A 26,249-nucleotide genomic window follows, 5' to 3' on the forward strand; every position below is an offset into this window, starting at 1 on the left:
TTAGAAAATGTTGCTAACACTCAATCAAAATCTGGCTTCATTTCAGGGCTATCAGATTGGGCTGCAATACTGCAGGAGGTCACTAGGTGGCAGAGTCTGGTGGGGCTATTTTTTTTTTATGCTATTGCTGCCATCTATTGCTCATCTGCGGGTTTGCAACCCAGAATAGTCCTTGTGGACTCTGTCTCTTTTATACAATTATGGCCCATGAATCTTTTTTTCCATAGCTCTTTTTATCCCCCATTATTGTTTTATTTGTTTTGTTTATATAACATATCCCACCAGACTTGAAATCCTAGGCTTAGAAAACTTGGAACTCCGTCGCCTTCGACAAGACCTAAGTTTAACTCATAGAATCATCTATTGTAATATCCTTCCTGTTAAAGTCTACTTCAGCTTTAACTGCAATAATACAAGCGCAACCAACAGATTTAAACTCAATGTCAACCGCTTTAATCTAGATTGCAGAAAATACGACTTCTGTAACAGAATCATCAGTGCTTGGAATACTTTACCTGACTCTGTGGTCTCTTCCCATAATCCCAAAAGCTTTAACCAAAAACTTTCTACTATTGACCTCACCCCATTCCTAAGAGGTTTGTAAGGGGCGTGCATAAGCGCACAAACGTGCCTACCGTTCCTGTCCTATTGTTTTTTTCTTTTTCTCCTTCTTATAAATATATATATATATATGCTTATACCTCCTAATATTTACTCATATATATGTTTATATACTATATAATCTTTTTGTATGATACTTATATATATTGTTGTGACAAAATAAATAAAATAAAAAATAAATAAAAATAAAAATAAAATAAAACATATAAAAAATTCAATTTCAATCGAACAGTGTGTTGACTGGATACAATTATTTTTAGGCAACCATAATCAAGGTGTTTACAGTACATGTTTACATCACAATAATATTAATACTATAAGAACAATAATATTTAACTTATTTACTTTAACAAATCTCCTTTATAACATTTATATCCTTTTTGTATCCCCATATTTCTAACTTCTGTTTTTATTATCTGAACCATTGGTAAAATAGGTCCCATATCAAGAGCTACTTCCATAACTCTTAATGGCTTCTGTTGTGGCTGATTTATTCCAGCAGAGTTAATTTATCATAATTGCATCTAATTGATATACAGCCCTTAAATGATTGTCCGGATCAAATATGGAAAATTCTTCAAGCTCGCTTGGCTCTCAAATAAATTCAAAAAGTTGAGGGCCTGATCTGATCCAGATGGATCTCAACAGACTTGAACACGGGGCCCTATCTAACAAAATGAAATTCAATGGAGAGAAAAGTAAAGTCCTACACTTAGGCAAGAAAAACCAAAAAGTACACATATAGACTGGGTGAAACCAGGCTTAAGAGCAGTGACTGTGAGAGAGATCTTGGAGTCTTAGTGGACAACCAGCTAAATAGGAGCCAGCAGTGTGCAGCGGCAGCCAAAAAAGCCAATGCAATCCTAAAATACATTAACAGAAGGATACAATCAAGATCAAGGGAGGTATTAATACCACTCTACAAAGCCTTAGTAAGACCACATTCTGCATCCAGTTTGGTCACCACACTATAAAAAAGATGTTGAGACTCTTTCGAGTGCAGAGAAGAGCAACCAGGATGATTAGGGGACTGGAGGCTAAAACATACGATGAACGGTTGTAGGAACTGGGCATGGCTTGTCTAGTGAAGAGAAGGACCAGGGGAGACATGATAGCAGTCTTCCAATATTTGAGGGGCTACCACAGAGAGGAGGGGGTCAAGCTATTCTCCAAAGCACCTGAAAGCCAGACAAGGAATAATGGATGGAAACTGAACAAGGAGAGATTCAATCTAGAAATAAGGAGGAACTTTCTTACAGTGAGAACAATCAACCAATGGAACAGAAGTTGCCTTCATAAGTTGTGGGAGCTTCATCCCTGGAAGCTTTCAAGAAGAGACTGAACTGCCATCTGTCAGAAATGGTGTAGGGTCTCCTGCTGGGGTGGGAGGGGTTGGGCTAGATGACCTACAAGGTCCCTTCCAACTCTGTTAATCTGATCCACCAAGTCCTTCTTCTCTCACAAAAGCTTCTTGAAATTAAGAGGAGATTTGCAGGAACCCAGATTCTCAGCTGGGTGTAAATATTTAGCAGAATCAAGTTGTAAATAATTCTCTAGGAGCTGAGGAAATTTCTTGTATAAACGTTCCACCCCCAAGAGAAAGAAAATAAGCTTTTTGTGGAGTGTGGGAGGGATGAGGCTCTCTCTGTGTGGCATACTCAAAGGCTTCGTGTAGGAATTATGTTTCTGTGAAGCACTATTCAGAAATATTATCCCTTAGTAGAAGAATGTTGACATTCTTGGAGAAAATGACTTAACCGAAGGGAATAGAACATTTGTAAAAGGAGGAGACAAAAAAAATTAGATTCCACTAAATGTTAGGTGTTGAATCATAGAATTGCTCCCATTTTCTGTGAAAAGTCCCTGAAAGGAAAAAGTTGGTACCAAGGGGGAAGAGTATCTTTGTTTTTAAGTATGTTTTATGGATTGTTGAGGACTAGTTTGTTGTAGTAATTAAGACACCAGGCTAGAAACTGGGAGACTGTGAGTTCTAGTCCTGCCTTAGGCACAAGGCCAACTGAACGACTTCTGGTCAGCCATTTTGGCTCAGTCCTTAGGAAAGAGACAGTAGCAATGGTACAAAAACTTTGAAAAACCTTGCTAAAAAAATGGCAGGAACTTGTCTCCAAGATTTGGAACTTGTCTCCAAGATTTGGACATGATTAAAAGGAAGGGGGAGAAAAATGGATTGTCGTGAACATTCTAGAATAGTTATACAAGATAGGCAGCCATGTACGTCGTGTAGATCAAAGAATCCCTCTGTGAGAGAGATGTGCATTTCAAAAATTTGATTAAAGTAAAATAATACAATGAAATGAAATAATAAAATAAAATAACCAAGTAAAATAAAAAATATAAAACAAAACAATAAAATAAAATAATAAAATAAAAGAATATAAGAAAAGAAAAAAGAAAAGAAAAAAGAAAAGAATATAATGAAATGAAATGAAATGAAAGAAAAGAAAAGAAAAGAATAAATCTTACACGATTAGGTTACCTTGTATATATTACATATTACATTACATCACATTCCTGTAAAAACACGTGCTGATATATAAATCTCAGATATCGACTTTTCCTCAATACTTTTGTACAATCACAAAATGTCATTGCAGCCTCCAAAACCAGAGTTATCTAAATCTCTTTAAAGAAGTTGAGAAAAAACTTTATTCAAAAAAGCCTGGTTATAAACTCCTAGCCATATAAATACGAAAAAAGTCAATGTATGTCTAATACTATTCAATAGGGTGACATGAGGAAGAGAAGCTGTGCCATTTTTATAGATTTAGTAGTATATACGATTTTCTGAGGTGATTCAATAAATGCTCTTCTCATGTATAACATGAAGAGGGTCTATAATATATTTTTTTTAAATGATTATTCTTTCCTTAGTAACCTTTGAGTCTGTATTAGGAAGCTGAGTATAGAAATTTTGAAAAGCTTATTTATTAAATCAGAGGTATTCTATATTTCACTATGAATATATACAATACTAGAAATAATATCATCTTGTTTCAGGCTACAATTTATCTGATTTTTACTCTGGTTCCCAATAACTTTGTTTTATGTATTTCAGTGAATATTCTGTCAATTCTATAAAGGGAATTCAATTCCAATCTTGCAGACATAAAAGCTTTACATGATTTTGATGTAGGTAACTTTGAATATCTTCTTTAACTTTATTTCCCACATATTCTTGTTTTATTTTTTTCTTCACAAAGCACAGGCACTGTTACAGCCATGAATACATGCCTTAAAAATATGCTAAAGTTTACAGATTGCCCATTTAAAAAAGTCAATCTCTTAATGATGAGGTATTTAGTATTGCATGAAAAAAATATAATTACTTTTTTCTTATGATGATCTATATTGCGCTGGAGAGCAGTCAAATATTACAGTGAAACTATTATTATATTTATCTATCCGATCGACTGAGCTGCTAAAATATGATCAATTTGGAAATGCCTCTAATGTAGAATTGAAATGTAAAAAGGATGTTGAGACTCTAGAAAGAGTGCAGAGAAGAGCAACAAAGATGATTAGGGGACTGGAGGCTAAAACATATGAAGAACGGTTGCAGGAACTTGGTATGTCTAGTCTAATGAAAAGGACTAGGGGAGACATGATAGCTGTGTTCCAATATCTCAGGGGTTGCCACAAAGAAGAGGGAGTCAGGTTGTTCTCCAAAGCACCTGACGGCAGGACAAGAAGCAATGGGTGGAAACTGATCAAGGAGAGAAGCAACTTAGAACTAAGGAGAAATTTCCTGGAAGTTAGAACAATTAATAAGTGGAACAACTTGCCTGCAGAAGCTGTAAATGCTCCAACATTGGAAATTTTAAAGAAAATGTTGGATAGCCATTTGTCTGAAATGGCGTAGGTTTTCCTACCTGGGCAGGGGGTTGGACTAGAAGACCTCCAAGGTACCTTCCAACTCTGATATTATTAAAAAAAAATATCTGAAGCATTATTATTATAAAAAAGAATCTGAAATAAAAAACATACATACAGAGAAGTCTGTGCAGTGGTGGGATTCAGCCAGTTCGCACCACTTCGGGAGAACCGGTTGTTAACTTTCTGAGCAGTTTGGCAAACTGGTTTTCGGAAGAAATCATTAAGGCAGAGAATCGGTTGTTAAATTACTTGAATCCCACCACTGTCTGTGTGTAGTGTGTGTGTGTGTGTGTGTGTGTGTGTGTGTGTGTATGTTTGTTAGTCCTCAACAACCAAAACTGAGACCAGCAACTCCATTGCTAAACTTTATGATTGCTAAAATGAATATGACATAACTGCAAAGGATTTATGACCTCACTTCCAATTCAAACCCTATCAATAGTCCTTACAATTCATTTATGTAGTGACCAAAGTTACAACAGCACTAAAAAAAAATGTGTAGGAGATGATCAGGTTGAGCCCGATGGAGGGATCAAATACATCATAAATCACAAATCCCTGTGAGCCCGCCAGAGATCTAAGTCTAGCCCAGCATGAATGCCTTTCTTATCTCCCGCTCATTTCCCTTGACTGTTAGTTGGCCAGATTCTTGTAGAGAACTTCAACTTGCAATAAGTCTTTCTATTTATCAGCCTGAATCTGCTGATTTCCCTGGTGCTTGACATTATGACTGTTTCCCACACTTATGACCTTTGCAGCATCTTCGTGGTCGCACGATCAAAATTGGGGCACTTGGCAATTGGTGTGTATTTGTGATCCCTTTTTGCAATCTTCTGACAAGCAAAGTCATTGGCGAAGCCACATTCGCTTGCTTACTTAACAACTGCAGTAACTTAACACCCACGGCCAGAAAGATTGTAAAATGGGACAAAACTCACTTAACAGCCAGCTGTCTTGCTTAACAACAGATATCTGAGGCAATCTGTTACTGAGGACTAACTTTTAAACGCAAACACACATGCACACAGATGTAATAAAGGGTTAAAAAGTTACCGTGCAGCAAACAAAATCCAACTTCGAAATGCACATAGCATTTTTCGTGCTTGATACAGTTAGCTAGAATAAATAATATTATGGCAAAGCAATTGTTTAAAACCTGAGTTAGATGGCATTGCTGGGATTATCAGATCAGTATTAATTATTCTCTGTCTCTCTCTCTCTGTCTCTTTCTCTCTGCCTGTCTCTTTGTCTCTCTCTCTCACTCTTTCTCTCTGTCTCTCTCTGTCTCTCTTTCTCTGTATCTGTTTCTGTCTCCCTCTCTCTCTCTGTCTCTCTCTGTCTCTGTCTCTCTCTCTCTGTGTGTGTGTGTGTGTGTGTGTGTGTGTGTGTCTATGTCTCTCTCTGTCTCTCTCTCTCTCTCTCTCTGTCTCTCTCTCTCTCTCTCTCTCTGTCTTTGTCTTTGTCTCTCTCTCTCTCTCTCTCTCTGTGTGTTTCTACGTCTCTCTCTCTCTCTCTCTGTCTCTCTCTCTCTCTGTGTCTCTCTCTGTCTCTCTCTCTCTGTCTCTGCCTTTCTCTCTCTCTCTCTCTCTCTCTCTGTGTGTCTTTGTCTTTGTCTCTCTCTGCATCTCTGCATTTGGGTGACCTTGGACCAGACATTCCTCCTCTATCCTGTAGTGGATTAATTTGCATCATTATCACCATCTTGATGTCATTGACATCATCCTTATCATCTAGCAAGCTTGGAGATCATCTAATCCAGCCCCTGCCCCAGTGCGTGGCAGAAATACCCATGGCATTATCTACTGATTGACAAGATCACTGGTACCAGTAGAAGAGAATATTTGTGACTCAGGTTGAACTGAGGGGTCCTTGTTGCTCTCTGAGCTTGGTAGTTTCCAGCAGATGTTTCATTACCCAACTAGGTAACATCATCCAGGCTAGAAGGGAAGGGGTTTGTGGAGGAAAAGGAGGAAGAAAGGAAACTTTTTTTATTTCTTTCATCTATATCTGTCTGTGTGTCTATCTATCTGTCATCTATCTATCATCTATATCTGTCTGTCTATCTATTATCTATGTCTGTCCGTCTATCTATCTATCTATCTATCTATCTATCTATCTATCTATATCTATATCTGTCTGTCTTAATCTGTCATCTATTTCTGTCTGTCTGTCTATCTATCCATCATCTATATCTATCTATCCATCTATCTATCTATCTATCTATCTATCTATCTATCTATCTATCTATCTATCTATCTATCTATCTATCTATCTATCTATCTATCTATCTATCTATCTATCTATCTATCTATCTATCATCTATATCTGTCTGTCTGTCTATCCGTCTGTCTGTCTATCTATCTTTTTTTTTATTTGCATTTATATCCCGCCCTTCTCCGAAGACTCAGGGCAGCTTACACTATGTTAAGCAATAGTCTTCATCCATTTGTATATTATATACAAAGTCAACTTATTGACCCCAACAATCTGGGTCCTCATTTTACCTACGTTATAAAGGATGGAAGGCTGAGTCATCCTGGGGCCTGGTGGGACTTGAAGCTGCAGTAATTGCAAGCAGCTGCTGTTAATAACAGACTGCATTAGTCTGTTGAGCCACCAGAGGCCCTTATCTATCTATCTATCTATCTATCTATCTATCTATCTATCTATCTATCTTCTATATCTGTCTGTCTCTCTCTCTTTCTCTGTCATCTAAACGTATTGATACTAAACCAATAATCAAATAATACACAAAAGCCTAATCAAGGAACCACCAAGAACATTCACACTAACACTGACAGGTCAAGTCACTTGTATATCAACAGAAAGCTAATCCCATTCCCTTCTGGCACTGATGATGTTACCTAGTTTGGTCATGAAACATCTGCAAGAAAATAGCCACGCTCAGAAATCACCAAGGACCCCTCCGTTGCAAATACTCTCTTCTATTGGCTTCACATTTTTCTTAGGAAAAAGATTCCTCCCCCATAGGGGAGAAGGAGAATGAAAACAAATTGGAAGATGATTTGCTTGTTTTTAATATAGTAAAAAAGTTTTGGGTATGATATTATTTCGTGGTGGCCCACTGAAGTTATTCGTTGAACTGAGAAATAGAGGCAAAGTTACATATTAGCTTCTTTATTTTTGGAAGCAGTTGATCTTGAAGAAAACTCAAGCAGCTTTTATAACTTTTAATACGTTGGATTTGTAAATTAGTTTGGTACATCTATCAAAATTGGTGCAGTTTTTCAAACTGGACATAAGATGACCAGTGGGGTACAACCACTAATAATATATCTGCATTCCATTCAAGAAGCAACAGCATTTTCAGCTCATAATTTAGTGCTGAGTGTATTAGGTACATGAAGTCCTTCTGATTCACAGCCTTCTAATCGGCTATTTAGAGTTTACACCAAGCAGAAAATCAATGTATTCAAAATGTAGTAGCTCTCTTGTTAACTCCAGTCATTTGCTTAAACAGTAATGTAGAGATGATAATTGAAATATGGTCTAAACCATGCATTTTAATTTGCAATAAAAACGCTTGAAATATGAGTAATTTGATTTTTTTTTTCCAAAGGGCATGTTTATTGCAATCCATTCTTTGGGATCTTAATTCCATGGTTGAATGAAATTTTTAGAATAATAGAGTCTGGTGTCTTCCAGAAGGAATACCAATGTGATTTAGAACGACTTTAATCTCGCATGCATTTATGTGTGTTTAAGTTAGTTGGCTGCAAGATGACTTCAGCATGAGCTGCTAATATGACAGATAGCTCCCCAAATTTGGACATAGACAAGGTTCTGCGCGGATGGTATTGGCATGATGCCCGATCTGACATCGAACCGATGATGGAGGGCAACTAGACCGATATGAAAAGTCCAGAAATACTTTGATTGAAAGCGAATGAAAGATTTGATAGGCCTCCGGAGATCTATTAACACTGCTTGAATAACAATTACATCTTCTATCCCATAAAACAAAGCAGAAAGTGTCTAGTACACTACAGAGAGTTTTTGAAAACAACAACAACAACAACAACTTGATGGACCTTATCTGGACACCATATCTGATGGTGGGATTGTCTAATGAAGTATCTAGTATCTAAGCCATCTTAGTTGTTGTTGTTCTTGTTGCTGTTGTTTTTCCTAGAATGGAATTTGTTCTCCGTTGCAACTAGAGTGTCTTTACTGAGTCACAAAAACATTTCATGTCTTTGGAGAAGCTCTTCACGCTAGGAAGGGTGAAAGGAAAAAGAAGAAGAGGATAACTAGCTGTAAGTTGGATGGACTTAGAAACAGAGAAAACTGACAGCAGAACAACACCTAGTGGTCCTTCAGGAGGTGTGGGTGCTCCATCACTAAAGGCTTTCAAAAGGAGACTGGACAGCCATTTGTTTGAAATGGTATAGGGTCTCCTGCTTGAGCAAGGGGTTGGGCCAGAAGACCTCCAACTCTAATACTCTAGAATTGAATCGACTAGACTAGACTAGACTAGACTAGATAGACTGGACTGGAATAGACTGGAATGGACTGGAGTGGACTGGACTGGACTGGACTGGAGTAGACTAGACTAGACTAGACTAGACTAGACTAGACTAGACTAGAATAGAATAGAATAGAATAGAATAGAATAGAATAGAATAGAATAGAATTTTTTATTGGCCAAGTGTGATTGGACACACAAGGAATTTGTCTTGGTGCATATGCTCTCAGTGTGCATAAAAGAAAAGATACGTTCGTCAAGAATCATAAGGTACAACACTTAATGATAGTCATAGGGTACAATTAAGCAATCAGGAAACAATCAATATTAATATAAATCATAAGGTTTAATATAAATCGTAAGGCTGTACATATTCAGTTCCTCCAATCTCTCCTGATCATCTCCAAGGTGTTTTTTTTTTCAAAAAAGCAACTGGACTTTCTTGCTGTCTTCTTAGAAGATGTCTCATCCAAGAAGCTTTATAGGTTCAAGTGATGAAGCTTCTTGGATGAAAAGTGAAACATCTTCAAAGGAAACATCAAGAAAACCCAGTTGCTTTTTGAAAGGAAAAAAAAACCCACACACTTTTGAGACAATCATAGAATAGAATAACAGAGTTGGGAGGGATCTTGGAGGTCTTCTAGTCCAACCCCCTGCTTAGGCAGGAAATCCTACACCACTTCAGATAAATGGTTATCCAACATCTTCTTAAAAATTTCCAGTGTTGGAGCATTCACAACTTCTGGAGGCAAGTCGTTCCACTAATTAATTGTTCTAACTGCCAGGGAATTTCTCCTTAGTTTTAGGTTGCTTCTCTCTTTGATTAGTTTCCACCCATTGCTTCTTGTCCTGCCCTCAGGTGCTTTGGAGAAAAGAGTAACTCCCTCTTCTGTGTGGCAACCCCTGAGATATTGGAAGACTGCTATCATGTCTCCCCTAGTCCTTCTTTTCATTAAACTAGGCATACCCAGTTCCTGCAACCGTTCTTCATATGTTTTAGTCCCCAGTCCCCTAATCCTCTTTGTTGTTCTTCTTTGCACTCTTTCTAGAGTGTCCACATGTTTTGTATATTGTGGTGGCCAAAACTGGATTCAGTATTCCAAGTGTGGCAATTATGAAACGGAACTAACACTTCACGTGATCTTGATCCTATCTCTCTGTTAATGCAGCCTAGGATTGCATTGGCTTTTTTGGCAGCTGCTGCTGCACACTGCTGACTCATATTTAAGTGATGGTTTGCTAGGACTGTAAGATCCCTTTTGCAGTTACTACTATTTAGCCAGATATCACCTATTGTATAACCATGGATTTGACTCTTTTGGTTGTATGGCCCTAAGCCATGTAAGCTCCATGGCTTAGGGCCTGGGTACTTACGGGACCGCCTGCTGTTACCACATGCCTCCCACCGACCCGTACACTCTCACAGAGAGGGACTTCTCAGGGAGCCGTCCACCAAGCAATGTCGGCTGGCGGCCCCCAGGGGAAGGTCCTTCTCTGTGGGGGCTCCCACACTCTGGAACGAGCTTCCCCCAGGTTTACACCAAATACCTGACCTTCGGACCTTTCGCCACGAACTGAAGACATATCTTTTCATTCCGGCGGGGCTGGCTTAAATTTTATTGATTTTAAATTTTCTACTACTAATTTTTAAATGGGGTTTTAGTTTTTTATATATTTTAAAGTTTTAGGCCAATTATAATAAGTTTTTTAATTTGCATTTTAACTTGTATATTGTATTGTCTGTTTTTACTTTTGCCTGTACACCACCCTGAGTCCTTCGGGAGAAGGCCGGTATAAAAATCAAATAAATAAATAAAAATAAATAAAAATGTATTGATCTTTAACGTTCCATAGTTTTTCCTTGTTGTGTGGCTGTGGTGCTATTCTCACTGATCTATATTATTGTCTTTCCTTCTTTTCTGTTTCTCTTCTCTTCTCTTGGATATGTCATATTGGCACAGGCTGGTGAAAACCGACTCTAAATGTTCCCGGGGGGACGCAATATATCCCACAGGAGTTGCCACAAAGAAGACTCCCTCTTCTGAGCCCTGAGATATTGGAAGACTTCTATCATGTCACTCCTAGTCCTTCTTTTCACTGAATACCCAACATACCCAATTCCTTCAACTGTTCTTCATATGTTTTAGCCTCCAGTCCTGTTGTGTCTGCGCCGCCTGAGCCAGCCCTCCTGCCAGAAAGTGACACAGAGCCGGGCCTGCTGCCAGAAAAGGACTTGGACAGTGAAGGGGAAGGGGAAGGGGAAGGGCCGTCAGGACTTATCTCGGGAGCACCGGCTTCCCTGGCTCAGCTCCAGGAGTCAGAAGCAGGCCAGGTGAAAGAGATAACGAGGCCTCCAACCCCTGACTCTTTCCCCAACCCCAGGCCACGCCTGCAGACCCAGCTGACAGCAGTCAGGCATGGTTGAATCCTAGGTTTTGTAGGCAGGAGAGGAGGGAACAACAGAAGCAAGGGTGGGGGAGGCCTAGGAAGTGCTGAGTCATGGAGCCACACCCATAGGATATAAAAGGCAGTGAGAGCTGGTGTGTCTCTTTGTAACAAGCAAATCCATTGATTGTCTAGAGCTGAAGTTTGTGACTCACCAGAGTCGTGGAAGATAACAAGAGCTCTTGGCAGACGCTGGATCTTTTGTCGCCAGAGCTGATAGTGACGGCTAATTAAGCCATCATTCAGACGGAGGCGGAGGAGGACAGAACAAGTCCTCTAGTCCTCTAATCATCTTCATTGCTCTTCTCTGCACTTTTTTTAGAGTCTCAACCTCTTTTTTGTACTTTGGCGACCAAAACTGGATGCAATATTCCAAGTGTGGCCTTACCAAGGCATTATAAAGTGGTATTAACACTTCACGTGATCTTGATTCTATCCCTCTGTTTATGCAGCCTAGAACTGTGTTGGCTTTTTTGGCAGCTGCTGCACATGGTTGGCTCATATTTAAGTGATTGTCCACTAGGATTCTAAGATCCCTCTCACAGTTACTACTATTGAGCGAAGAACTACCTATACTGTACCTTTCCATTTTGTTTTTCTTGCCTAAATGTAGAATCTTACTTTTTTCAACATTGAATTTCATTTTGTTAGATAGCCATGACCTGGATGACTGAGAAACTCCATAGATGTTGTTCAAGCCTTTGTGACAGATTTTATGGTGAGCAATTAGGGTAAAAAAATACTTGATACGCTGGCTAATACGCTTGTAATTTTATTTACTAAAATGGTTAATTAATGCTAATGATAACTACATATACGTAAGTCCTGATATATTTTGTCCCACAGACATTAAACCATTTTTGTTACCCATCTCTGGACTCAACCAGTCTTATCAATATCTTAATTATACTTGCAATGTGTGCATTTATTTGAATCACTTCAGAGATGACTAACCTTGGAGTGGGTTTCTCTCTGTGGTTGTGAAGAGTAAATACCGACTTAATGGTACATAATTAATCATTCTTAGTTTTCTCTCCACTGTTCACAATGCTTAACCCAGATTTTTTTTTTTTTCAAATCCATTCTTCCTCCATAACTAGGGCAGTTTTGCTTCCTATCTTTTCATTCTTCCCAGCCTTTTCACTCCGCAGCAATGAAAATGTATTTTCTTTTTTCTTTTTCTTTTTTTTTTCTTTCAGTTCTGCAACCTAACAAGACAGACAAAGACTTCAGAGGATAATTAGAACTGCAGAAAAAGCAATGGCTACCCACCTGCCTTCCATTGATGACCTGTATACTGCACGAGTCAAAAAGAGGGCTGTGAAAATATTTACAGACCCCTCACATCCTGGACATAAACTGTTTCAACTCCTACCCTCAAAATGACACTACAGAGCAATGCACACTAGAAAACTAGACAAAAGAACAGTTTCTTCCTGAACACCATCACTTTGCTAAACAAATAATTCCCTCAACACTGTCAAACTATTTACTAAATCTGCACTACTATTAATCTTCTCATCGTTCCTATCAGCGCTCTCCTCCCGCTTACGACTGTATGACTGTCACTCTGTTGCTTGTATCCTTACAATTTATATTGATATTGTTTCCTGATTGCTTATTTATACCCTATGACTATCATTAAGTATTGTACCTTATGATTCTTGATGAAGGTATCTTTTCTTTTATGTATGCTGAGAGCCTATGCACCGACAGATTCCTTGTGTGTCCAATCACACTTGGCCAATAAAGAATTCTATTCTATTCTATTCTATTCTATTCTATTCTATTCTATTCTATTCTATTCTATTCCATTCTATTCTATTAATTGATGTGGAGGAAGTAGATGATGGTGGAACTCGGTGATATAGGTAACCCTTCACATACAACAGGGGTGTCAGCCTCTATTTCATTAAAGACCGCATCAGGGTTATGTTTGACCTCAACCAAGGTGGGTGTGGCTGAGATAGGTGTGGCCAGGGTGGGTGTGGCCAGGGTGGGCGTGGCCAGCTCAACGTCACTTGTGGCGGGGCACTTGTGGCGGTTAATTGCTAAGGCAGAACTTCCTTCTGTCACTCTCATTCTAATCTATCCCCTCCCTCCCTCCCTCCCTTTTCTTCTTTTTCCTTCCCTCTTCATTCTCCTTTCTTCTTCCTTCCCGTCTTTCTTTCTTTTTCCTTCCCTCCTCTCTTCCCATCTTCCCTTCTTTTTCTTTGTCTGTCCTCTTTCCCTTTCTCCTTTCCTGTCCCTTCTTGCATGCTCCCCCCAAGATTCATTTTCACTGGGAGAAGCACCGTGGACCAGTTCTTTGCTGCTTCCAGGGCACCCTTGCAGGCCAGATCTAAACACCCCGTGGGCCAGGGTCGCCTCCAGTTCGGACTGGTTCTATAGAACCAGTAATAAAACCGGCAGGAGGCTCCGCCCACTGACCCAAACATCATCAAAACTCTTCTGCGCATGTGCAAAAGTTTGACACCCCGACGTACCACAATTCAGCACAAAAATCAAGGAAGCAAAATTGGAAGAATAATTAAGACAATGAGATAACGGTTCTCAACCTTTTTTTTTTTTTCACCAAGGATCTCCTGTAAATATATATTTGTGGCCGTGGATCCCCAAGACTTAACTCAAAGATTTAAATCATAACAATTCTCCCAGACTTTGTGGACCCCCTGTGACCCTCCTAGGGGTCCGCAGAATGCAGGTTGAGATTCACTCGAATGCTGTTTCCTGCAAAATTAGTGATACCCCATTCTGAGGCTCCAATGGATCTCTGCCAGTGATTTCATGGCTGCTAAATAGCAGAGGAGACAAGATGATACTGTTTCGACCCAGCTCCCCAAACACGAGAAACCGTCTTTTGACGTGAACTCAAAAGATTCTTAGGAATGCCAGCAGCCCCGGCAAAAAAGTTCCTCTTGCAGGCTAAGAAGTCCATCCTGCTAGAAGATGAATAGTTGTCTGCCCTATCTATTCATCTCCGCCCCCTGCCTTTTATCCCCAGAGATAGGGTGAGGCCTCAGTAGCAGTGGTGGTTCTTCTGTCCCAAGGTCCGGCCCATAGATTTCCACTGCTCTCCTCTCCTCTTCCTTCTGAGCATCTGTGCATCAGGCACTGGACCCAGCTTTTCCTCCTCTTCCTCATCCAGACCTGAAGGCTGTTGAGTCTCTATCTGAGGGGTGATGTATACCCCAGGTAGTCTCTCTCTCTCTCTTTCTCTCTCACTGTCTGTCTGTCTGTCTGTCTCTCTCTCTCTCTCTCTCTCTCTCTCTCGCTCTTGCTGTCTCTCTTGCTGTCTGTCTCTCGGTCTCTCGGTCTCTCGGTCTCTCTCTCTTTCTCTCTCTCTCTCTGCCAGCTCAATTTCATCTTCCTCCTCAAAGCTCTCAGGTTGCTCCCACACTCCTCCTCCTCTTCCTCTGACTCGGCTGTTGGAGGGGCCAAAAGCTGACAGGCTACAATATGGACCATGTACATATTGTACATGTGTCGCATACCATGTGACAGGTTGATAAACTAGGTATGGAACAACCTAGTCACTTTCTGGGCATCTGTCAAGAAAGGACCGGAACCACTGCAAAGTAGTATCGCCAATGGGACCAAAAAGCTTAGAAAGATATTGTGGTTGATGTTACCAAAATCTGTCCAACAGTCCTGGAGAACTTCTCATCCACCCCCAATTTGTCTTAACTCAATATTCTGGATGAAACTTTGCATCTAAATGGGTTCTGAAAAGGCATTCCATCCCGATGCATCTGGAGCTTTGAGATTACAGCTTTTTTCAGTCTTTTGGAATGGAATAATTATGCCTGGCCTAAAATTGCAAATATCTTTTGGGTCAAGGACAAGCTTTTTCAGTAACTGCTCAGCTCAGTTGTTGGGAAGGAAACATGTCACATTTTAGCACCGGGTCAAAACAGTCACTTATCTCTTTGGAAATATGGTTTTCTTACTTTATTTGTTATTTTGTTTCTGCAGTACCTTTCCTCTTGGAAAAAAAAAATGTGCATGAGGAACACACGTCATATTCTCAGAAGAACAATGTTGTGACTGTGCTTGTTGGCTAATAGTGACAGCAAAACTATAGAGTAAGATGTACAATCACCCAGCAGCTTGAACTTGTCCCAGTTTAATATTAAAACAGTTACGATATAGTATGATAGTTAATTTTCCTATCAGTCAAGTTTTTCCATCCTTCCTTCCTTCCTTCCTTCCTTCCTTCCTTCCTTCCTTCCTTCCTTCCTTCCTTCCTTCCTTCCCCCTCCCTCTCCTTTCTTTCCTTTCTCTCTCTCTCCCTCCCTCCCTCCCTCCCTCCTTCTTTCTCTCCTTTCCTCATAAAATCATAGGACTGGAAGGGATCTTGAAGATCTTCTAGTCTAACCCCATGCCCAAGGCAAGAGTCCTTATACCATCCTGGACAAATGGTTGTCCTAGCTTTTCTTGAAAATCTCCAGTGATGGAGCACCCACAACTTCTGAAGGCAACTTCTGTTCCACTGGTTGATTTTTCTGCCTTTCAGGAAAATCCTCCTTATTTCTTAGGTTGAATTTCCCTTTGATCATCTTCCATCCACTGCTTCTTATCCTGTCCTCAGGTGCTACGGAAAATAAATGTGACACCCTCTTCCCTTTGACAGCCCTTCCCTTCCATCCTTCCTCTTTCGTTCTCTTTCCCTCTCTCAAATTATGAATTCCTTAAAATAGTTTCAAAGTAGACATGCACAATAAAATCGGGATGGCTAGCAAATTTTATTAATAGACAAGACATCAGGCACTGCAGTTCATTTCACCAACTGCCTGTTGTGACCCAGGCCCAAGTAGGTAGTATTAGATGCAAACAGTTCAAAAACAAACAAACTTTATTAGAAGAGCTGAGAATTAACTCATTCTCAGCATAGACCAAACTAAATCAAAACAAATTCTTCAAAACACAATTCTTCAGTCTCATCACCAACCTTGATCTAATTAGGCAAACTGCCAAAGCCTTTTCTTGGCGAAAGTTCAGAAGCAGAAGACGCCAACAAGAAATAAATGCAACAAGACAAGAAGCAAATCTATCAATGTTGTTTTCCGACAAAGAGCCCAAGAGCACTTGCTGGTCTTTTAAGCCTTATGGGAGGGGACAATCATCTCTTGGCCCTACTCCCGAGTCGTCCTCTCTACTTTAGCTGCTCTTGCCTTCTGGCACCTGTTCTCATGCGTGCCTAAGAACAGGCTCCTCCTGTTCCTCTGCCTCACTACTATCAGCCTCTGGAGGCTCCAGAGCCTGCACATCACTCCCAGATGGCCCTGGCCCCATCTCTGCCTCCGACGCAGAGCCCTCATCCAGGCCTTCCCCAGCCTCCAAGACTGGCTCATGTTCTTCCTGAGCCTCATCGCTCTCCGACTCTGCTGCCAGCTCCACAGGCTGCTGGAAGACATAACACTGCCCCTCACAAAAGCACATCTGTTTTAATAACATTGGTTAATTTGGAAAGCTATTTTCAGACTGTTTTTTTGTGCGTGCGTGCGTGTGTGTGTGCTAACACACAGCTTTGCTCATACAAAATTTACAACTGTGTTCAAAAAACTACCAGTAAATTAAACAGCTGAAGACCAAGAAACCAACATTCATAGCATGGATTTTAAAGTGTTTGTTTCCAGAAGCAAAGCAAATCTGTTGTTTGTTTTTTGTTACAGGTACACACCATTGTCCTTTGCAAACACAGTCTCCTTCACACAAGTCATATCTTGTTCCCATCCTTGTCCGGAACTGAATGACAAGTTCCTTCTTCTCTTTGTGTTTGTGTGTTTCCTTCTCCTGCTTTTTCCCTAATCCTGAAATACAATTCTTTTCTTTCTGCTGTTAGAAGTCCAGGATCTGTCCTAGGGATGATACTTAAGGAGGAGAAGGTGTGTATAGCAGAAATAGACGGACAATTTGTTATGATACGAAGTCAGGATTCTTTTATCTTTTAGTCTCCCTCAGCTTCCCTGTTTTTCTGCCCCTCTGCCTCCCCCCACTTCTCTCCCCCCCCAAAAAAAAGAGATAAATAGTCTTTGCAAGGACAAGCAGTTTTGATTAGCATTTAAAATGTTGTCAATTTTTAATGAAACTGTAACCTCCAACCATCAGCTTCCATGCAAACTGGAAGTGAGGTTGCGGAGCGCATTTTAATGCGCTTGGTATGTTTTCCTCTCCCTGCCCTTCAATGAACTTCCTTGTCATTAATTTGTGATGTCAGTCCACATTAGGAGGTCTCCGAAGCCAAAACTGGGGGAGTGGGGGGGGGAGAAGAATCAACACTAAACATCCATGGCTAGAAAATAAACTGTTTTCCAACTGCTTCATTGTAATTTGCTCTGTTTTGAAGGCATAAAGAGTTAGTACGACTTTATAATGCCTTAGTAAGACCACATTTGGAATATTGGTCACCATGATATATATATATTTAAAAAAAAGATGTTGAGACTCTAGAAAGAGAGGGGAGAAGAGCAAAAAATGGTGATTAGGAGAGTGGAAATTAAACGATATGAAGAACGGTTGCAGGGATTGTGTAGATCTTTTGTTGTTGTTAGTTGCGAAGTCGTGTCTGACCCATCGCGACCCTATGGACAATGTTCCTCCAGGCCTTCCTGTGCTCTACCATCCTCTGGAGTCCATTTAAACTCATGCCTACTGCTTCAGTGACTCCATCCAACCACCTCGTTCTCTGCCGTCCCCTTCTTCTTTTGCCCTCAATCGTTCCCAGCATTAGGCTCTTCTCCAGGGAGTCCTTCTTTCTCATTAGGTGGCCAAAGTATTTCAGTTTCATCTTCAGGATCTGGCCTTCTAAAGAGCAGTCAGGTTGATCTCCTCTAGGACTGACCGGTTTGTTCGCCTTGCAGTCCAAGGGACTAGCAGGAGTCTTCTCCAGCACCAGACTTCAAAGGCCTCAATTCTTTGGTGCTCAGCCTTCCTTATGGTCCAACCTTCACAGCCATACATTGCAACTGGGAAAACCATAGCCTTGACTATATGCACTTCTGTTGGCAGGGTGATGTCTCTGCTTTTTAGTACACTGTCTAGATTTGTCATAGCTTTCCTCCCCAGGAGCAAGCGTCTTTTAATTTCTTGGCTGCAGTCCCCATCTGCGGTGATCTTGGAGCCCAGGAAAATAAAATCTGTCACTACCTCCATTTCTTCCCCATCTATCTGCCAGGAATTGAGAGGGCCGGATGCCATGATTTTAGTTTTCTTAATGTGTAGGTCTAGTTTAGTGAAAAGAAGGACTAGGAGTGATGTGATAGCAGCGTTCCAATATTTGATATGAGTTGCCACAAGGAAGAAGGGAGTCCACCTATTTATCAAAGCACCTAAGGGTAGAACAAGAAGTCACTGATGGGGCAGACTTCCGGTCTGGCTCCACTTCATTGAAAACAGTCTTGTTTAGACTGCTAACTCTGTAGTCTGTAGAGCTGTCAGGACATCGTAAATCTATTGTCCGACAGCTTGTAAGTCTCTTCCCTCGGGCAAAGAGGGAGAGATGAGCATTCAGGCTGAAGTTGAGACACCCAAAAAAGCCACAGAAAAAGTTTCTGGGGGCTTGAGGGGAGTGCTCCTTCCATAGCCTGAAAAGCTCCAGACTCAGAGATGCATCTGCCTTCTGAAATTTCCTGAGAGTGAGAACAATTAATCAGTGGCGCAACTTGCCTATAGAAGCTGTGGGTGCTACAAGAAAATCTAAGGTAATTGTTAGTCCAGGATGATATAAAGATTCTTGCCTTTGACAAGGGGAAGAGGAAGAGGAAAAGGAAGAAGAGGAGGAGGAGGAAGAGGAAGAGGAAGAAGAGGAAGAGGAGGAAGAGGAGGAGGAGGAGGAGGAAGAGGAAAAAGAGGAGGAGGAGGAAGAGGAGGAGGAGGAGGAGGAGGAGGAGGAGGAGGAGGAAGAAGAAGAAGAAGAAGAAGAAGAAGAAGAAGAAGAAGAAGAAGAAGAAGAAGAAGAAGAAGAAGAAGGGGAGCAGCAGAGCAATAAGAACAAGAACAGGAACAACAACAACAACAACAACAACAACAACAACCCTTGTCATTTGGTTCCAGGAAGGAAGGTGATTTGATTCTGGAAACAAACACCTTAATATCCATGCTATGAATGGATACAGTGAGCTTGTTGATCGAAAGGTCGGCAGTTCAGTGGTTCGAATCCCTAGTGCCCCATAATGGGGTGAGCTCCCGTGACTTGTCCCAGCTTCTGCCAACCTAGCAGTTCGAAAGCACGTAAAAAATGCAAGTAGAAAAAGAGGGACCACCTTTGTCGTGTCCCACTCCTCCGCTGACGGCTGGGTCCGGGAAATCCGAATCAGGCTTGCCTCTGCAGCTCTGCCCAAAGTCCTAGCAAAGTCCTCAGAGCAGGCAGGAGACCAGTAAGTGACTTCAGCAAGATAAGTTCGACTTTTGCCTGACTCAGAGACTGCCAGAAAGTAGCTCCTTTATATAGGCCATGGGGTGTGGCTCCATGACTCAGCACTCATTAAGGCCTGCCCTCCTTCCTTTGTTGCCTCCGCCTCTCCAATCTTCTGATGCGAGGGTCACTCCAATCAGCTGTTCTTGGGAGTAAACCCTCCTCAGGCTCACCTGCTGTGGAGGAGGGGGAGGGGTCTAGCTGCTCCGTTTGCCTGGGCATGGAGTCAGGGCTGGGGCAGGGAGATGCTCCTTCTTCTGCAGTTTGTGGGGGCATGGAGCCAGGACTTGGGCCGGAAGGCATACATTCCTCAGTGTTGGGGAGCAGGTAAGAAGGCCCCGGCTGCTCTGAGGGCGGGCAAGACACAACAACCTTTGGTTGGAAGGTAACAGCATTTTGTGTGCCTTTGGCGTTGAGTCATGCCGGCCACATGACCATGGAGACGTCTTCGGACAGTGCTGGCTCTTCGGCTCTGAAACAGAGATGAGCACCGCCCCCTAGAGTTGGGAAGGAGCAGCATATATGTGCAAGGGGAACCTTTACCTTTATCTAACCACTTCTGGGACCCAAATGGAGTATTTGGGCATTAAGATCCATTTCCTATGAGTTGACAGGCACACCTGTTTAATTCACATTTTCAGCAAATTCTACTCCCTTCTAGCACTGATGATGTTACCTAATTGGGTAATGACAGTTCAAACTTGAGCTAAGAATATTCTCTTCTATCAGTATCATGTATTCCTCTTAGTCACCTTTTTTTTTTCATTTTGCAAACCAAGCACAATTGTATTCTGAAATTCACATGATCTAAATTTTGTGTTATAGTTCTCTGATTTAAAAAAGAAGAGAAAAGCATGCTATGGAGAAAATTCACATATGCAATTATCTGTGAAAATAATATACCAAAACTTGCTCTCTTAGAGAAAATGGTTTGCAGTCATCAGTATGTTCTCTCATTATTTGTGAAATTAATGTCCAAAATGTCTTATTAGAGAAAATTGTTGGTAAAAAAAAAAGTGAATAGAACTTTTATCTAATATGAACAAAAATGTGTTTATCGGGGGGGGGGGGGAATGTACATTAAAAGGAAATATACATATCAATATCAGCTTGTCTAAATAGAAAACACAAAAATAGTGAATACGATGAAACAAACGGGATAACACAATGAATAAAATATAAATGCATCACAATTCTGCAACACAACAGAAGATTTCTGACAACTATTCCCTCAAACTTTGTACTAACCCAAATCAGGCAGCTGATATGGGTATGAAATGCAGTTGTATATTTTCTCTTAAAATATGTACATCACAATTAGAGTTATGCCCAAGATCACAACTTTTCCTAGAATATCTCTGAAGAAAGAAACAAGAAAAAAGAAAGAAAGAAAAGAAAAAAGAAAGGAGAGAGGGAAAGAAGGAAGGAAGGAGAGAAGAGAAAAGAAAAAAAGAAAGAGATAAGAAAGAGAGAGAGAGAAAAAAAGAAATAAAAAATAAAAAGAAGGAAAGGAAAGGAAAGAAGGAGAGGAGAAGAGAGGAGAGAAGAAGAGGAAGGAAGGAAGGAGTGGAAAGAAAGAAAGAAAAATGGAAGGGAGGGAGGAAGAAAGATAGAAAGAAAAAAGAAAGAAAAGGGAAGGAAGGAAGATGGAAAGAAAGAAAGGAACAAAAAGAAAAAATAAAAAGAAGGGAAGGGAAGGGAAGGGAAGAAGAAAGGAGAGGAGAGGAGGAAGGAAGGAAAGAAGGAGAGGAAAGAAAAAAATGAAGGAAGAAAGATGGAAAGAAAGAAAGAAAAAATGAAGGAAGGAAGGAAGGAAGGAAGGAAGGAAGGAAGGAAGGAAGGAAGGAAGGAAGGAAGGAAGGAAGGAAGGAAGAATTTCTCTAGAGTAAAAAGTTTGGGGACATTATTGTTTTCAAAACCCTTCCAACTTTCCAGGTTTCAGAAGAAGCTGGATTGTGCGTTTGCAATAAATCCTAACAACAATCCTAAAATGTGCTTGCAGCTTTGTCAAACCCTGACTTGAATTTGCATGTTTGCTACCGGAACCACCCAAATATCACAATTCTGGATGGGCAAGAATCAAGCCTGAGTGTGCTTTAATTTTATTAAACATTAATTCAAGCCAAATCTCGCTAATAAGATTCCTTTCCAGGCGTGTGTTTAATCGTTTGCCCCTTTTTGTTGTTGTATAAAAAATGACAATTAGGCGATCATTTCTGGAGGTCTCCAGAAGCTGCCCCGAAGTCTGTGGGGAGCTGCAGGCAACGCTGAGCGTTAGGTGGAATAACTCTGCATGTCACCCGAAGACTTTGTGGGAGAAAGTTACACAAGCACAAACACGGCACATTCAAATGTGGAAACTCAATGGTGTTTTTTTTTTTTTAATTACCAGGAAGTCAGAACACTTAAAGCAAAACATTGTTTTTATGCTGTTTTGTTTGGTTGGAGGGAAGAAGAAAACACATAATTATACATTTGAATTGTCTGCATTTGTAAGTGAGTTATAGGCATTCGTTTCGTATTATTAATCTTTTTTTTTTACAAAGTAACATCATCTTTATTGGTTTGTTATATATATTCTTCCTATTCCTTCCCAAGAAGATTTATTTTTAAATATTAAGAAAGAAAGAGAGGGAGGGAGGGAGGGAGGGAGGAAGGGAGGGAGGAAGGAAGGAAGGAAGGAAGGAAGGAAGGAAGGAAGGAAGGAAGGAAGGAAGGAAGGAAGGAAAAGTGGAGGGGAGAAGAGGAGATGAAAGGAAAGAAGGAAAGAGAAGGGGAAGGGAGGGCGGGAGGGAGGGAGGGAGGAAAAAAGGAAGGAAGGAAGGAAGGAAGGAAGGAAGGAAGGAAGGAAGGAAGGAAAAGTGGAGGGGGAGAAGAGGAGATGAAAGGAAAGAAGGAAAGAGAAGGGGAAGGAAGGGAGGGAAGGAGGGAGGGAGGGAGAGAGGAAGGAAGGAAGGGAGGAAGGAAGGAAGGAAGGAAAACAATGGAGTTATCTGTATTTGTAACTGAGTTAAAGTTATTCATTTATTTATTTTTTAAGAAAGTAACATCCCTTTTGTTTATTTGTTGTATATATCCTTCGTATTCCTTCCCAACGTATTCCTTTTAAATAGAAAGAAAGAAAGAGAAAAAGAAAGAAAGAAAGAAAGAAAGAAAGAAAGAAAGAAAGAAAGAAAGAAAGAAAAGAGGAAGGAAGGAAGGAAGGAAGGAAGGAAGAAGGAAGGAAAGAAGAAGAGGAAGGAAGGAAGGAAGGAAGGAAGGAAGGAAGGAAGGAAGGAAGGAAGGAAGGAGAAGAGGAAAGAAAGAAAGAAAGAAAGAAAGAATGAAAGAAAGAAAGAAAGAAAGAAAGAAAGAAAGAAAGAAAGAAAGAAAGAAAATCATGAAATAAGATCATTCTCATATTACCCTTCCAAATGTTGAATCGCATCATAAATATTTCCAAGATGAAATCCAAGTGGAATTTTCTTTTAACCAAGAGAAATTTGCTGCATAGATACCACAAACATGACCCTTGTGTCGTACGTCACAGACACCAACTTCAGTTCCGTTCGGTTCTATCATTTATCCCCGGACGATAACAATAAACACATATGGCACCGAGGCAAATGTACAATATATGCATCCATTGAATAAATTGCCACTGTGCGTATTTTGCTAGACAGGGTTGAAATGCAATCAACCCTGCAGTTGGCTGGCAGGGTAGGTGAAGGGAAAACTATATAATTCAGTGTCTAGTTGAAACTGTAGAGGTTGGATCTGTACAAGGATATGTTTAATATATAATATTAGACATAATTTAGCTTGCATACCCTCATAGAATGGATGAAGTGTTAAGAGTTCAGGCAGGGACTCCTTTCTTGACAAAGCTAAATTTTCAGCATCTTAACGTCAAAGCAACTTAAGGGAATAATAGAATAACAGAGTTGGAAGGGACCTTGGAGGCCTTCTAGTCCAACCCCCTGCCCAGGCAGGAAACCCTACACCATCTCAGTCAGATGGCTATCCAACACTTTCTTAAAAATTTCCAGTGTTGGAGCATTCACAACTTCTGCAGGCAAGTCGTTCCACTGATTAATTGTTCTCACTGTCAGGAAATTTCTCCTTAATTCTAAGTTGCTTCTCTCCTTGATTAGTTTCCATCCATTGCTTCTTGTCCTGCCTTCAGGTGCTTTGGAGAATAGGTTGAGCCCCTCTTGTTTCTGATGGGATTTACTTTCTGGCTTGAATAATTATGAGTTCTCTCCAAGAGAAGTTGACTATGACCCTCCTAACAAGGGAAATGAAAAACAGCCAAGACTGCTTTCCCAAGACAATTTTGTCATTATCGAAGGAATGAATGGTCCATGTCAAAAGGTTTTAAAAAGTATCACAGTCATTCTTGTTTAGATCTTATAGGCATTTTCCTAGTGGTTACATTAGTGGTCAAAATTGTGGAAACATTTTGGGAAAAGTGTATTTTTGAGGTTTGATGGCTAATAACACCACTTTTTTGGGGAGAGTTTCAAGATAATCATATTCCACTGCTGGAATGGCCTGCAAATAGCCCAGACCTTCACCCAAATGAAAATCTATGGAGCCAACTAAAGAAACTGGTTAGTCAGAAGAGACCCAGCAATAAAACCCAGTTAATAGAAGCCATCATTCAATCTTGGTTTCACATGATAACAGCTGCAGAACTAAAAGACTTGGTTCACTCCATGGGAAGATGTTGTAAGACCGTAATTCATGCTAAAGGTTACCCAACGAAGTGTTAACTGACATGGTGATAATTTTTGTATATCTCATTTTTTCTTTGGTACCATTTTTGTATTTCTTGTTTTTTCTACGTGTTTCACTTTTCTTCTTTGTACTGTAACTGCTATTCTAATAGCAAATCCTTCATAAAAGTTATTGCATCACATTCTTGATACAATTATCTCAATAATTTATAATTCAATAAAATTATATATAATTTTATGGTGCTACTCCACACACACAAAAAAGTGGTGTTGTTAGCTAGTTTCCCTTTTGGGAAAACTTTCCCCAAAAGGTTTCCACAATTTTGACCACTCCTGTAATTCTACATTGCAGGTAGTCTTCGAATTATGGTCACAATTGAGCCCCAAATTTCTGTTGCTAAGCAAGACAGTCGTGAAGTGAATTTACTGCATTTTACAACCTTCCTTGCCACAATTGTTAAGTGAATCACTGCAATTGTAAAGTTCGTTATACAGATCCGATGGGTCGGACATGACTTCGCAACTAACAACAACATCTCCTCCCACTTATGACTATAACCGTGTTGCTTGTATCTTTACAATTTATATTGTTCTGTTTGTTTACTAGTATCATTTGATTGTTTATTAGTAATCTATGACTAAGGGGACACAGTGGTTCAGTGGCTAAGACGCTGAGCTTGTCGATCAAAAGGTTGGCAGTTCGGCGATTCCAATCCCAAGGGCTGCATAACATGGTGAGCTCCCATTACTTGTCCCAGCTTCTGCCAACCTAGCAGTTCAAAAGCAGGTAAAAAATGCAAGTAGAAAAATAGGGAGCACCTAAGGGGGGAAGGTAACAGCGTTCCACGCACCTTTGGCATTGAGTCATGCTGGCCACATGAGTTGCAAGTAGTTATTACCAGACACAATCAGTCCTAAACAAATTCAATCACATCTGATTCATTGGAATTCTTGTATGTCCTGTAAACTTCAGCTTTGTCCTTAATGAATTTCTTCCCATGATTATTTAGGCAGATAGACAGATTTCAAATCTCATAATATTTCTGGATTCTATTGCAGGATATGGCAAGTTGAGATGAAAATGCAGAAACTGGGGGAAGTCATGAGATCTTGCATGCTACTGTATTAATCTGTAGGGAGCAGTGATATACTTAGATAGAGAGCTTGTTCATGTCTGAATTATAATGGCATACACTGTCATCACAGAAGAGAAGAAAGGAAGGAAAGAAAGAAAGAAAAAAAAAGAAAGAAAGAAGAAAAAAATAGAGAAAGAAAGAGCAAGAGAAAGAATGAGAGAAAGGAAGAAAGAAATAAGAAAGGAAAGAAAAAGAAATAGAGAAAGAAATAGAGAAAGAGAAAGGGGGGGCAGAGATCGGCCCCGAGACGCCTCACTTGTGGGGTGCCTCAGGGGTCGATTCTCTCGCCCCTCTTGTTCAACATCTATATGAAGCCGCTGGGTGAGATCATCAGTGGTTTCGGTGTGAGGTACCAGCTGTACGCTGATGACACTCAGCTGTACTTTTCCACACCGGACCACCCCAACGAAGCTATCGAGGTGTTGTCCCGGTATCTGGAAGCCGTACGGGTCTGGATGGGGCGAAACAGGCTCAAGCTCAATCCCTCCAAGACGGAGTGGCTGTGGATGCCAGCTTCCCGGTACAGTCAGCTG

Source organism: Ahaetulla prasina, chromosome 2 (genome assembly GCF_028640845.1).
Source record: "Ahaetulla prasina isolate Xishuangbanna chromosome 2, ASM2864084v1, whole genome shotgun sequence".
Lineage (NCBI taxonomy): Eukaryota > Metazoa > Chordata > Lepidosauria > Squamata > Colubridae > Ahaetulla > Ahaetulla prasina.